The sequence below is a fragment of the Protopterus annectens genome, chromosome 8.part0 (assembly GCF_019279795.1).
Source record: "Protopterus annectens isolate FY-2018-M chromosome 8.part0, PAN1.0, whole genome shotgun sequence".
Taxonomy (NCBI): domain Eukaryota; kingdom Metazoa; phylum Chordata; order Ceratodontiformes; family Protopteridae; genus Protopterus; species Protopterus annectens.
Genome location: NC_056741.1, coordinates 1,169,318,140 through 1,169,331,938, shown reverse-complemented (window position 1 = coordinate 1,169,331,938; position 13,799 = coordinate 1,169,318,140). Strand labels below are relative to the sequence as shown.

Here is a 13,799-nt window from a genome sequence, read left to right as displayed (position 1 = left end):
AACTAATGAGACAAGCCTGGATGGGGAAACAGAGATGGGAGATAGCTTGTATGTTCCATTGAGAAATTAACAGGCTGGTGAAAGGAATACTAAAATAATATGGATTCATCTACTTGGAAACATAATTAAAGACAAGCAAATTAATCTTAAATTTCATTTCTGAGAAAGATTGTTACAAGGGATGGTGTTCAAGAGTTAAAGAAAAAATAATTCAGAGCAGATATTCATTTCTTTTAACAAAATCAGTTAAACTTATAGAGATGCACAGTTGTTAGTAAAAAATGATTTATTGGTTATAGAAATATACAGTTAATATTATGTTATCAGGATGAAAACAAACTGCAGTATTTCCTAGCTTTAGTGGTTTTATGGTATTCTGAGTTAATTCATCAAGCCAATTATTTTTGCAATATGATGTTCTATAGTGGATCAGATTTTATAATTAAGTTGTGTCACACACATTGCAATGACAGACTCTACTGTGTACATATAATATTCTAAAATATCTTTAATCAGCAAACTATTTAAGTGGTAGAAAATATAATGTGGCCATAAAGAGAAAATTAACTACAATGGCAAAAGTATGTTTTAATAAATGCTCATATTTTGTAAGTTACTGCTAGAACTGCTTTTATATTTTTCAGTAGCATTATGTTGTATTACAGACAAGTTTAATTTTTCTTTCCTTAGCTGGACCTAATGTGGGACTTATTGTTGGAGCAACTATTGGTGCAATTGCAGCAGCAGTACTCATAGGGGTGACAATATATTTCATTGTGAAATATGCAAACAAAAAGAAAGGTATGTAATTGCCTTTGTTATAATTCACCATTAACACAGAAGGACTTCAAGAAGTTTGTTCTAAGTGTTTCACTATAATAGCTTTCTGCAATATGTGTTAACTAAGTTTCATTGCAGTTACTAATATCCCTAACATTTCAGAAAAATAACAGAACATCACATAGAACAACATCCAGTGACTCCTGGGGGAGCAGTCATAGTGAAAATGTGGAACAAATGCCATTAGTGCTTAAAGCATCCACTGTCTGACTCCTAGCTGCTAGCCAAGGTGTGGTGCAAGTATGATCATCCTATGATGATATTGACATTTTCTGGAAGCCTGTTTCCACAGATACAGTTTCCTCTAACCAAATTGACTATAAAAGCACTCATTGTAAAAATATCAAAGGTGAAGACTAGTTTAAGGGGAAGAATACAAGCAAAGATCTAATTTTTGTCAGGCAGGGGAAGACATCATCTAATCCCAGTTATGTATAATTAACTCTGGGTCTACCATATCTTAGCAGAAATGTTGTATTTCCTCTTTGCTTATTGTGGGCACAGTCAGTTTTGTTCAGGGAAATAGCAAGTGGTAACAAATTAGCTTACCAAACTTTCATGGCAGAGAGGATGGACTCAGGCCTGTGATAAAAATAACCAGAGTTTGATTAGTGGCTCAGGCACTATAAGAGCTGGTGTGGAGGAGGATGAGTTTTGAGTGGCTTGCAGCATCTCATCTACCGGTTATAGAGAATGGTACCAGTCTCAGAGTTGAGGCATGTCCTGTTGGAGGCCAAAGCATGCTTCTTTGGCTGCAGCAGGCTACCATTTCTTCCCTAGCTGGGGACAAAAGTGAGTGGATATTGCAGGTGGTGTTGCCCAAAACATCAGACTTGCTCCACTCAGCTAGAGTTTCCCTGCCTGAGTACATAAAAATCCCCATACCTGTGCAACATGTGTGATACTTGCCCCCCTCCTCCCACCCCCAGCTTTTGACTATCTCTCAAGGGGAATGGCAGGTTTAAAGTTCTTAGGCTGCTAAGATCATTCTCATTCTGGAGATGGATGCCCACCTACAAGGTCATACCAAGAATTATCCAAGCCTCATGCCTTTTATATGGGACTGGGTACACATGTGGGGCAGCAGAAATAAGGGTGGATGTCAGAGAGAAGAGATTAGTGAGCAAAAAAAATCAGTTTACCTTTTCAGCTAATAATAGATGATAAAAATCAGAACTCTGTTGACTGTACAAGCACTGTTGTTGGTATATCATCAAAATACTAAATTAAAAAAAATGTCTTTTGGCTTTTCCCGGTTAGGGGTCGCCACAGTGGAACTCTGGTCTGCTAATGACTGGCAGTGAATTTTTACAGTGTCGAGTTGCCAGACCAGCGCCCAACCTTCAAAGAAGGCACACCCACACATGCTCACACCTACCTGCATATCTTTAAATTCATTCGACCTCAGGGAGGACATGCAGACTTCACACAGAAGGCACTCCAGCCGAGAATCGAATGGAGAACCTCTTGCTATGAGCCAATGGTGCTAACCACTGCACCATCGCGGCCTATCAAAATACTAAATTAATTCAGTGAATATTTTACTTTAGTTGCTTATGGCTGAAATCATCAAAATATTCAAACAATTCATTATACAACTTATTTTACTGACTTTTTTGCAGTAACACATGATTTCTTTACAATTCAACATATTTAATACCATTTTTCTTATATATTGAATACAGCACACATAAGTACAGTCACTAGAAATGCATCTCATCTAACTGAAGTTGAATGCAATGATGAAAATTCTTTGTATTTTTCAGCTGATTTGGTGAAGCTTTATGTATATGTCAAAATAATTAAAAAAGTAATAAGATGTTAAAGACATGGAACCAAATCACACATTATGCAATGAATCATTCTTTAATATAGTTAAAAAAAGAAAGAAAATGGGCTATTTTTGAATATAGGGAATGATTGCAAAAATATGAATCGTGCTAAAGTTTAAATAATTTAGGTTTAAAATTTTGTGCCATACACATATTCCTTATGATAAAACAAATCACCATTAAAGGCAGACAGGAGGCTAGATGATGACTCATTCCTTCGTCCCTTCATTTATTCATTCATTCACTAATCACATGTTTAATTCAGTAAAAGACCATGATGAGGGATAGAAGACTAGTTGGCATAATAGTTAAGGTCTTTGCCTCCCATGAACAAGGTACAATGTTAGATCATGACATCTGACCAATGTCTGTATGGAGTTTGCATGTTCTTCCTGTGTCTCTGTGAGGTTCCCCCCCCCCCAAAAAAAAAACATGCCAAGTGTTTCCTCAAGCTTACCCATGAATGGAGTTGTGGGCAGTAACACAGACTCTAGATGGTGTCTATAAGGGAAAGAGTCATACAGACCAACTGTTGTGTGGCTTGTAGTATACTCTTGATAGGAGAACACAGATCACAGACTGCACTGCATGTCAGTGCTAGTCACTAGATCTTGTAAAAATTGACTGTATATTTGGTTGTGTTGACTAATGCTGCCAAAAATGGGCATGGATATTTGTCAGTGATAAGTGGGTTGGGGACCTGGCCTACTCCAGGGACCCTTGCTAATGAATGGAGGGATATATGTGTCCCCTATTGGCAAATGTGTGCCACTTTAAACCCAAACGTCCCTGTGTCAGTAAGTTATTAGCTGGTCAACAGTTGTATAGTTTGGGTTACCTGGAATAGCTCTTTTGAGCTAAAAGATGGATGCATATCCAATCAACCTGCCAAACATGAACCAAGGATTGCTACACTCATTGTAGGTTCACTGACAGGATGCAGCTTGGAAGTGGATGAAATGATGGTAAGGAGGAGACAAGATGGAAGGGCAGTGCAGCACAGCCACTTAGCTTGAGATCCAGAGTCTAGTACTCAGGGGGAGGACAGACTAGAAATGGTATGGGAATTGTGGTGAAAGAGACCCTTCAGAAGACAGGGAAGGATGTAATTAGAATTAGTGACAAACTCATGGGCATCAGACTCAAGTGTAAGCATAGGATACTGTTTATAATCTCAGCATGTGCACCACAGCAGGGTTGTGATAGCGAGGAAGAGAGTACACATACCTTTCAACTGTCCAGATTTTTGCAGAATGTCCAGATTTTTGCCTCATATTTTTGGTCTGTTTCTTATAAAATTGTGCTTTTCTGGCACATCATTAGCAAAACATTGAGGGTTGAAATTAGAAAAATAATAACAAGACATTTGAGTTTCAGACTTCATACTCTTCAGAAAATTCATGCTAATGCAAAACCTATTATTCTATCAACTTTCCAAGTTTGTAACAGCAGTATTTAAAAAGTATCCCTATTTTGGCCCGTTGTCCCCACGCGATATATGGCTTTGTATAGATTTCTTGGTCTAAGAAGTTGAGAGGTATGAGAGTACATTGAGACAGCAGTTTCAAGATGTACTAAATAAGCAGGACAACATGAATTGGTGGTGATAATGGGTGACCTTAATACATATATCAGGGTCCATATGGGGGAGGGGGGTACAACAGGGATAAAGATGGAGAAGGTATTCTAGATCTGTCTGGCAAATGGATTGATGGTGGCCAACACATGATTCAGCAGGAGAGACATTCACAAGACATACCTCTCAACCTCTTAATGCAAGAAATCTGGACAAAGCCTAAAATAAGGAGGGGGGACAAATACCCAAAAGTGGGGACAGATTTTAAATATTGCTTTTATAAACTTAGACATTTGCTAGAATAACAGTATTTGGGTTAGTATGTATTTCTGAAGGACACGAAGTCTGAAATTCAAATATTTGTCTTTATTTAGGGACTTCAATCCTCACTAATTTGCCAGAAAACTACAAATGTTATGAATAATTTACCAAAAATATAAGACAAAAATCTGGACAGTTGAGAGGTATGTCAAAAGATCACATACAAGAGTGCCCACTGGCCAGCTTGTAGTTCAGGTAGACTTCCTCCTAGTATGAAAAGGAAAATGGGGTAGAATTAGCAATTGCAAAGTCATCTCCAGCAAAACAGTCAGCTGACAGCATAAACCACTGGTTGCCACAATCAGCTGCAAACAAAAGTCAGAGAAGGCTCCTAACAGAGATTAGACTGAAGACTTGGACATTGACTGGAGAGAAAGAACAATAGTTCAAAGAAATTACTCAGGGCTCTAGCACCTCAGGAAGACAAGGAAATTAGTAGAGTTGTCAGCACCTCAAAACAGCAAGCGTGAGGACTATAAAACAGATGTGTCCAAGCAAGGTGCATAAGGAAGGCTGTTGGTGGAATGCAGAAGTTTAGGAAGTCATCAAAAGAAAAAATGAGTACAGGAAAAACTAGGATATAGAAAAGATGCCAAGGCTAAGAAGGAATACTTGTTGACTTACAAAGATAAGAGAGGAGTTGCATAGTAAAGATCAGGGCATCAAAGGCATTTCTACCAGCTTCTGGAAAGTGACTCAGTAAATGGCACAAAGAAACACTGTCAGATTGCAAGTCAAATGCAGAAAGATAAAGAAGATAGTCAGACACCATTTATAAGGGATGCCAGCAACAACCTGCTCATCAGTCCACAATATATCAAAGGCAGATGGAATGAGTACATCCAGGATTTTCTGAATGAAGAAAACCTCACAGAAGCTGTACTGCTCCAGATACAGCCTACAATGAAAGAAGAGGAGCCCACCCTAGAAGAAGAACAGCACTAAGGAAAATGAAGTCAAGCAAAGCAGCAGCCTCAGGTGAAGTCACAGCAGATATGATCAATTTGTTGTGTGAGACAGGGGAGAAGTGACCCCAGAGGGTACTCATAGCAGTATGGAGAGAAAGGTGTATCCCAGATGACAGAAGTGTACAAGAATATCGGGGACATCCAAAGCTGGGAGCAGTACAGTGGTATCAAACTCCTACTGCATTACATGAAAGTTCTGGGAGAATGATTGATAAAAGAATACACATTGTAGTAGAAAACAAGACTGTAGATTAAAAGTTCAGATTCAGATCAGGATGCAGCACAACCGACCCAATGTTTGCAGTGAAACAGATAGCTGAGAAAGCATATGACAAGGTCCAAGAAAGCTGGTATAGACAGTCCTGCAATGGTTACAAATCTGAGAAACATTGGTAGAATTAGTATAAGCCATGTACAAGGACCCGGTGTTCTGTCCCTCAAAGGGGATGACAGTAGGAATGGGTGTTCATCAGGATTCAGCTCTGAGCACACTACTGTTCATACTGGTGATGGACTACACTGGCAAACACTTGCTGTCTGCAGACAGTGTGGCTTTACAGGCAGACTGAGCTTATCTGAAATAATCCTGTATTGCTTTGTGATTGACTCTGCAGTTGCCTGGTATGACAAGATTTATTTTGATTTCTGTTTTACTTTTTCCTCTGATTTTCATTGTTTGTAGGAAGAAAGGGCTAGCTTGTAGACAGGAAGGGTCACCCTGATTCATGTTTTTGTTGTTTAACCTCTACTTTTTAATCTTTGCTGCTAGATAGGGATAGGTTTTGAACAGGCAAACTCTAGCCATCCTAAGGGGTCTAGTCAGCTATAAACCACACAGGGTGCAGAGAAGACAATCCAGGGTTATCTGAAACAATCCTGTGTTCATTTGGGATTAATTTATCCTAATGATTATAATGAGGTCTGACTGCGAGGGATAGTCAGAGAAGGTAATGCATTAATTTGTACACAATGTAAATTACTTATTTTACATTTGTTAACTGGGAGTGTTTGACTGAGCCGAAAAGGCCCTTTTTCAGCAGAGGCCTGGGGAGAAAAGCTCCACACAGAAAAATTACAGATACATGTAGATATTTAGGCATCTCAAAGGAAATCCAGTTTTTGTGTGACAGTCACAAATAGTATGATAGGTCAGAGGAATGACTTTATTGTACTTAATTTAATATTTACTTGTATATTGTTTGTGTGATTTTTCTTATAGATGTTGACTTAAAATGTCTAAATTCTATGGTTACTGGTTTTGATTATCCTTTATTTTCACTTCTTTATTCATTTGCAGCTGAAAATGAATTCTTTGAATCAGTATGCCATTAATGATTTGTTAAAGCACAAGTATCTTGTATAGAGTACTAAATAATTTGTATATTTAAATGTAACACCTGTGAACTCCAGTGACCTGTGTTTGTCTTGTCAAAAGTTGGATGATTTACTCACCATTATTAGTAGTAAATCTAGTCTTACTGAAGATGATTGCACTTGGGTAACTGGCATAGCCTTTGATGAACTTTCTGTTACATATATGAATGACTGGAAGGAAGAGGTGAATGATATTAAGCAAGGTGAAAATAAAACGCATTTAAGAAAGGAAGTTTCTGTTGTCAGTAAATATCAAGACCCTATTAAACAAGATATTACTGATGACAACTTTGGAATTCAGGATAAAGGTATTCAGTAATTTGAGTATTCAGAACATATAGAAGAACATAAAGAAAGGAAAAGTTCAAACAAACAAGGAAGAAACAGAAAATGATTAAAGTCTATAAAGCAAAGAGAATACATACTAAAAAGGACATTGCTTTGTTATGTAACACAGATTTCAGGGAATGATAGCATTGTTCTATTAGAAAACCTTCAGTAAACAGAAAAAGGCATCAGGTAGATAAAAAGGCAAAGTGCAGGTGAAAAGGAAGAGATCAAATCAAAACTGAACTTGGAAGGATTGAAAAGCATTACTATAAAAAGTAGAGAAATATAGAAGTTGACAGCATGGCTCAAGTTGTGGATGTACAAAGCCAGTTGGATGAGAATTGTATGCTTACAAATGTAATAAGCAGTGAAAAGAGTAGAATTAAGAGTAATGGTAATGAAGATTATCTCTTTATAACAATTAATAGAGCAGATGCCACTGAATTAGTAGCTGAAAATTCTTCAGACCTGCTCAGAAATTATATAGTTGTAATTGCAGACTCAGTTGTTAGAGAAACTGATACTTACATTTTCTGAGACGATAAAGAACATTGAATAGTGTTATGCTTGCCAGGAGTAAAAATTTGTGAGAAAGTTCTTAAAACACCTATATGTAAGGAAGTATGGGTCTGTTTTTTGTTCATGATGTTACAAATGATATCATCCATGTAAAGACTTTCATGATCATTACTAGGGAACCTGCAGACCTCTTAGATAACTTAGCTTGTATAGGTGTTAGGGCACATTTTTCACAAATCACATATAGAAAGGAGAGTCAGGTCAATGAGAATGAAAATATTTTTTGGTAAATACCTGCATAAAAAAGGAAATGTGTAGAGAATCCAACCATAATTTTTGGCACATGTTTAGACAGGATACCATGTAATTGTCAAGACCAGGAAAGATAATTTTTGCAGTAGATGTATGGTGATATTTGACAAACACAAGACGGGATTTTTCCAAGTCAAAAATGTAACAGTTCACAGATAACAGCATATGATGCATCTCTGATGGTTGTTATGCTAACAGCATTAGCAATATTTTTTTAATTGCAAAATTAGCTAGGTTCCCATACAATTGATGTTTTTATTGCTTGTGAAACACAGCTGAAGAGCAATGACTGGAAACCAGTTCTGTTAGGATATAAATGTTTTTATTGTAATAGACATTCTAACAAAAATCAAGTGGAGATGTCATGATAGGGATTAAAGATTATGGGACTTGTGATTATTACACATTCCGTGATAACACCAATGCTGTATATAGTATAACTGACTATAAAGACAACCCTGGAACATATAACAATGATTAGAGTATATGGACCACCAAGGTAAAGTGCTGATGACCTAGAGGAATTCATACATTTCTTGTTTGAAACACAGGAAGGAAGAATAATGTTGACTGGGGACTTAAATTTTCCAGAAAAAGACTGGAATAATATTGATTCAACAGCATTAGTAAGGAAATTAATTCCAGGGTATCTTCAGATCTACAATTGCTTTAGGTTGCAAAAGAAAAAACTCCCACAAAATGGAATATACTACACATTGTTTGTGTTCCTAAAGAAATGTCTGTTATTTCACTTCAGGTTTTATTACCATTAGTGTGCAATGATCATGTAGTCATAAAGGCTAAATTGTTGCTAGATAATCCTGGAAAAAATGTAATCTAAAGTGATGCACAGATTAACAGAAGATCACTATAAAAAACTGGAGTGATGAGGTCAGTGAAAAAACTGCATAAGGAATGTGGCAAGTTTTGAAATATAAATTGTTTAAATACAAAATAAATAAATAAATAAATAATATGTTAATTTCAGAATCTAGGCACATAATGTCACGTGAACATGTTTCCACAAGAAAAAGACACTTGATTAAAGAGAGACAAAAAATATAAGAAATGGAAAATAGATGAAAGTACAACTTTGAAAACTGAAATAAACAAGCTGGACAGACAAATTAAAATTAATGTGAGACAAGATCAAGAAAAATTTGATAAAAATTTGTATAAAGTCATTGAGCATGAAAGGAGACCATTTTATAGATATACAAGATGTGGTAGGAGTAAAGACATACAAATTGATAAACTGTGTTTAGATTCTAAAGTTTATTTTCAAACACAACAGATTATAGATATATTTACAAATTCATATGCAAAGCAGTTTACTCCCAGAAAGGGGGTGATAAAATGTTCTATTAAGATAACAGGGAGATTCCTTAACATTTGAGATGTACTCATTAAACCTGTCTAAAGAGAAAGGAGATGTAGAGTAGTGTGTGTGTTGCACCTTTAAGAAGCATTTCCAAGGACAGCACGTGCATATAAATAGCAAGCACTTGCAAGCTCAGTGCCATTTTGAGACTGCAGCCAGAGTGTGAACATGTATGAGTGTGATAGTCAGTCTGTTTATAAGTTTATCTAAGTTAGTTACTAAGCCTCAATCCTGATGTGTTTGTACATAATAAATCTGCTTGAACAGAACCCATGACTGTTCGTCTGTTTTATCCCGACCAGACGAGCGACAGGAGAGTAGGACAAATGCAGACTTATACAGACTTAAAAGTTTACTTTCGTGTTGGAAAAAAATGGCGAAGGTTATACTGGATGCATTATTGTCAGAATTGGAAAACTTGGGACTTAAAACAATATATAAGCATGCATGTGTTGAAAATGGATCTATAACCACATGTAACATGATGTTCTGTAGCAATGTAACAGCTATAAATGAAAAAGAATGCTATGATGTAATTTGTCCGAATATTTTCATTGTTTACTCACAGCATAAACATCCATGTAACTGTTAACTTAGGGCAGCGTGACCCTGCTCACTCCGACCAAGTAAGCAGCATCCTTACCTCTGCTCACTTACTTTTACTTGTCAAGCAGTGTCCAATTGCTCACTCGCATTTCCCAACACATTGAAATGAGCATCCAACACCAGAGGGGAAACAGAAGAGGGACAAGCCTGCCCCTCTTCTCCACTTCCAAAATTATAACCACACAATCCTCAATGCTACAAACAGGGAGGGAGGGCGGGTAGCAAGTTCATGCCAAAATGTGATTCCTTACCCAGTTACACACTCACAAAACTTGTTAAGCCCCTCCCTATCCTTACCTCATTTCCTCACAATCATCCTACTTGCCTGTTTAACCCTTTCCTCCCCACCACAGCTAGCTGCTTCCCCTACCCTCATAAAACCTATTACTTCTATCTAACCCCCCCACCTGAAGATGTCCCTGGACAAATTTGTTTGTTACCAAACCTCATTTGTCCCGGTCCCCTTCAATAAACACACATCACACCAAGTGACATTCGATGACTTTTATTAAAATTCCATGAACATAACTTTATTGACCAATATTTTCATTGTTTACTCACAGCATAAATATCCATGTAACTGTTAACTTAGGGCAGCGTAACCCTGCTCACTCTGACCAAGTAAGCAGCATCCTTACCTCTACTCGCTTACTTTTGCTTATCAAGCAGTGTCCACCAGCGCACTTGCATTTCCACAACTTATTGAAATAAACATCCAACCAAATAAGCAGCATCCTTACCTCTGCTCCCTTACTTTTACTTGTCAAGCAGAGTCAAACCACTCACTCACATTTCCTAATGCATTGAAATGAGCATCAAACACCAGAGGGACAAGCCTGCCCCGCTTCTCCACCCACCAGCCTGACCTGGCTGATCCCCCTCTTCCATACCAAAACTCCCAACAACCTTCCAAAACAAGTCAAACTGTACATTAGAAGGTAAAAGCCAAACTTAATGCAGTGTACTCCCTTCTCTGAGCATCAAACTGAATCCCTGTCATCAATATACCAAAACGCTATCATTAGGCAACCAGTCGCTTAAGCAACTGAAATTAAACCAATGATCCCTCTCCAACCAAAGTAATACCCATACCCTTGTAAAACCTCTGTAAATCAAGCATATCCTAACTTATCCTAACTGCCAACAGTAGCTTTGTAATTATTCCAAGGTCAATACCTGCCACATTTACCACCAAAACACTAAAATGCCCAACGCCTTCCAAAGACAAGGCAAGCAGAACTACATACCATCCTGCTAAACTGCAGTATCCCTTAACCACCCAGAGGATGTAATAATGACATGAGATCACTTCTCAAACAAATCAACTTAAGGATTCAAACCCCAGTACCCACCATAATTATAAAGCAATAGCCAATGACCACATAGCATTTGCTGACCACTGCCCACCCTCTTAATGATTTCAATCCTCCATAATGCCAGTAACCCCTCAATTGTGACCCAATGAACCTCCACAAAACTTATCTTGACAATAGTCATAGTCTGTCAATCTTCACCTATCAAACCCACCCCAACCCTTCAAACATATGGCCCACCATTCCGGATTTAGTAAAATCATTTCACCTTGTCACCAGTGCAACTGCACTAATCGGAGTTAAATCTACCTTGACCAACTGAACTGCCTTATTTTGTTACCAAGCCTCAACACAAATTACCAAAATCTTACAATGCCCTACCATATACCTTTCTGTCCACAGCTTCCATGGAATCCTGTACCACCTCTAATCATCCCAAACTTAATCCACCCTTGTCCCAAAGCTTCACCACCCCTTTTTTTTAACAACCATGGTCTGCATCCCCTAGTAATCCTTTTGCCTGGGACTTCAAGCTTCTGCATAAACAACCAGTTCCTCACCCATCCTTACACACATGCATACAATGCAAGCTCTGTCAAACACTATACCTAGTCTTAAAGACTTGCCTGCTGTTGCCAAATCAACTGGAAAACAATGCTGAACTCCAAAAATAGGATGGTCACCAACCACCACATCTGCCTAGCCTTACCACAGGAAAACAAACTGCACTACCATGCCCATAAAATGCGACCCCCTCACGTTGTTGTAACTCTGCCCCACCTGTGAACAACCCCAAGTTCTCTATAAGCAGTCCACAAACCTGCTTCAAACTGCCCCTGACATACCTCATCTTCACCTGTCCCCACATTACCCCACATCCTCACCTCCCTGTGAATTGCCAAACTTTCTCCAGGCCTCCGGTTGTTGCAGATTCTCCCAGACACTCCTTTAATTCCCTCAATGCATCCGAATCGGTCATCCCTCCCACAACGTTTGCAACTTTGTTACTACTGAAATACAAGCAAATAGACACAAAGCAATCACATACCTCTCGACCTTTTAGAGCAAGAAATATGGATAAAGCCATAAATAAAAGTGGGACAAAGGCCCAAAAACAGGGACACATTTTAAATACTGCTCATACAAACTTGGAAAGTTGATAGAATAACAGGTTTTGCATTAGCATGAATTTTCTGAAGGGTATGAAGTCTGAAACTCAAATGCATGTCATTATTTTCTAACTTCAGTCTTTAATGATTTTTCACTAATTTGTTTGAAAAACCACAATATTATGAAAAACAGACCCTAAATGAGGCAAAAATCTGGACATTCTGTGAAAGTCTGTGCAGTGAAGTATGAGAGATTAAGCTATAAACAGAAACCACATTTTATGAAAAACTGACCATAAACATGAGGCAAAAATCTGGACATTCTGCAAAGGTCTGTACAGTTGAGAGGTATGAGCGATCAAGCTGTAAACAGCCAGTTGCTACCCTTTCCCGCTTGGCAATCGATAGCTGGGTCCTCAACACTCCTCCCTTGAATAAAGCGTTATACATCTATCATTTTCCCTGCATCAAGCACTTTACATTTCCTTTTTATATTTTTTAAATAATTAAATTCTGACCCCTTGGCTGCCTGAGTTGAGATGCACTGATCGCACATGCACCTCACCACTTACACACACCTCCCATACCACACGCATCTAATGAAATATGCTCAAACACTCAACCCTTTAACGTCCACATACTGAAGCAAAGCAAACATACATCTGAGAGCAAAACCCTTCAATATATACTATCACTGGAGACAAGGAGTAAGGAGAACATGAAACATGCACATCCAAGTGATATTTCACCTTCTAGAGGTATGTTATGTTGCATGCTAACTGCTCCCCCTCTAATACATTCACAGGATGAAAAGAGAATGTAAAAGAACATAACTAAGCAAAACAATACAGCAGAATTCTCATGATCTGCTCTAACTGCTCGAAACTGCATCAGATCCACTGGAAACTTCCCCACTTCCCAAACCCTACCCCCATGACAAAAAAGGGGGGGGCTAAAGGCACCAAATAAGGAAACCTCCTCACAACCAAAACATAAGGGAATTCAGACTCAAATAGGAGCCTAATAAAATGCTAACCATTAAACAAAATGGGGGGTAAAGCTGGACAGTAGAATAACTCCCAACCACCATGAATCACCAGAAGAGGCCGACTCCAAGATAAAAGCTGTCAGTGTACCCAGAAAGCCTGCAAAAATACCTTGTTTCATTACATGAATTCCATGCCCTGATCCCCCCAAACTATTGAAGAAAACCAAAAGTTTGCAACTCAAAGAAGCAACCATACCTACAACAATAAAAGTGTGTAAATATATATATATATATATATATATATATATATATATATATATATATATAATA

At 38.0% G+C, this 13,799-nt stretch overlaps 1 long non-coding RNA gene across 1 annotated transcript in view; it reads left to right on the top strand.

Annotated features, from left to right (window-relative positions):
• Positions 1 to 694: 694 nt before the first annotated feature.
• LOC122809288 overlaps positions 695 to 13,799 on the top strand; it is a 120,822-nt gene continuing 107,717 nt past the window's right edge. Inside the window, exon 1 of the long non-coding RNA XR_006365888.1 lies at positions 695 to 801. This is a non-coding gene — a long non-coding RNA (uncharacterized LOC122809288). The remainder of the gene's footprint in view (positions 802 to 13,799) is intronic.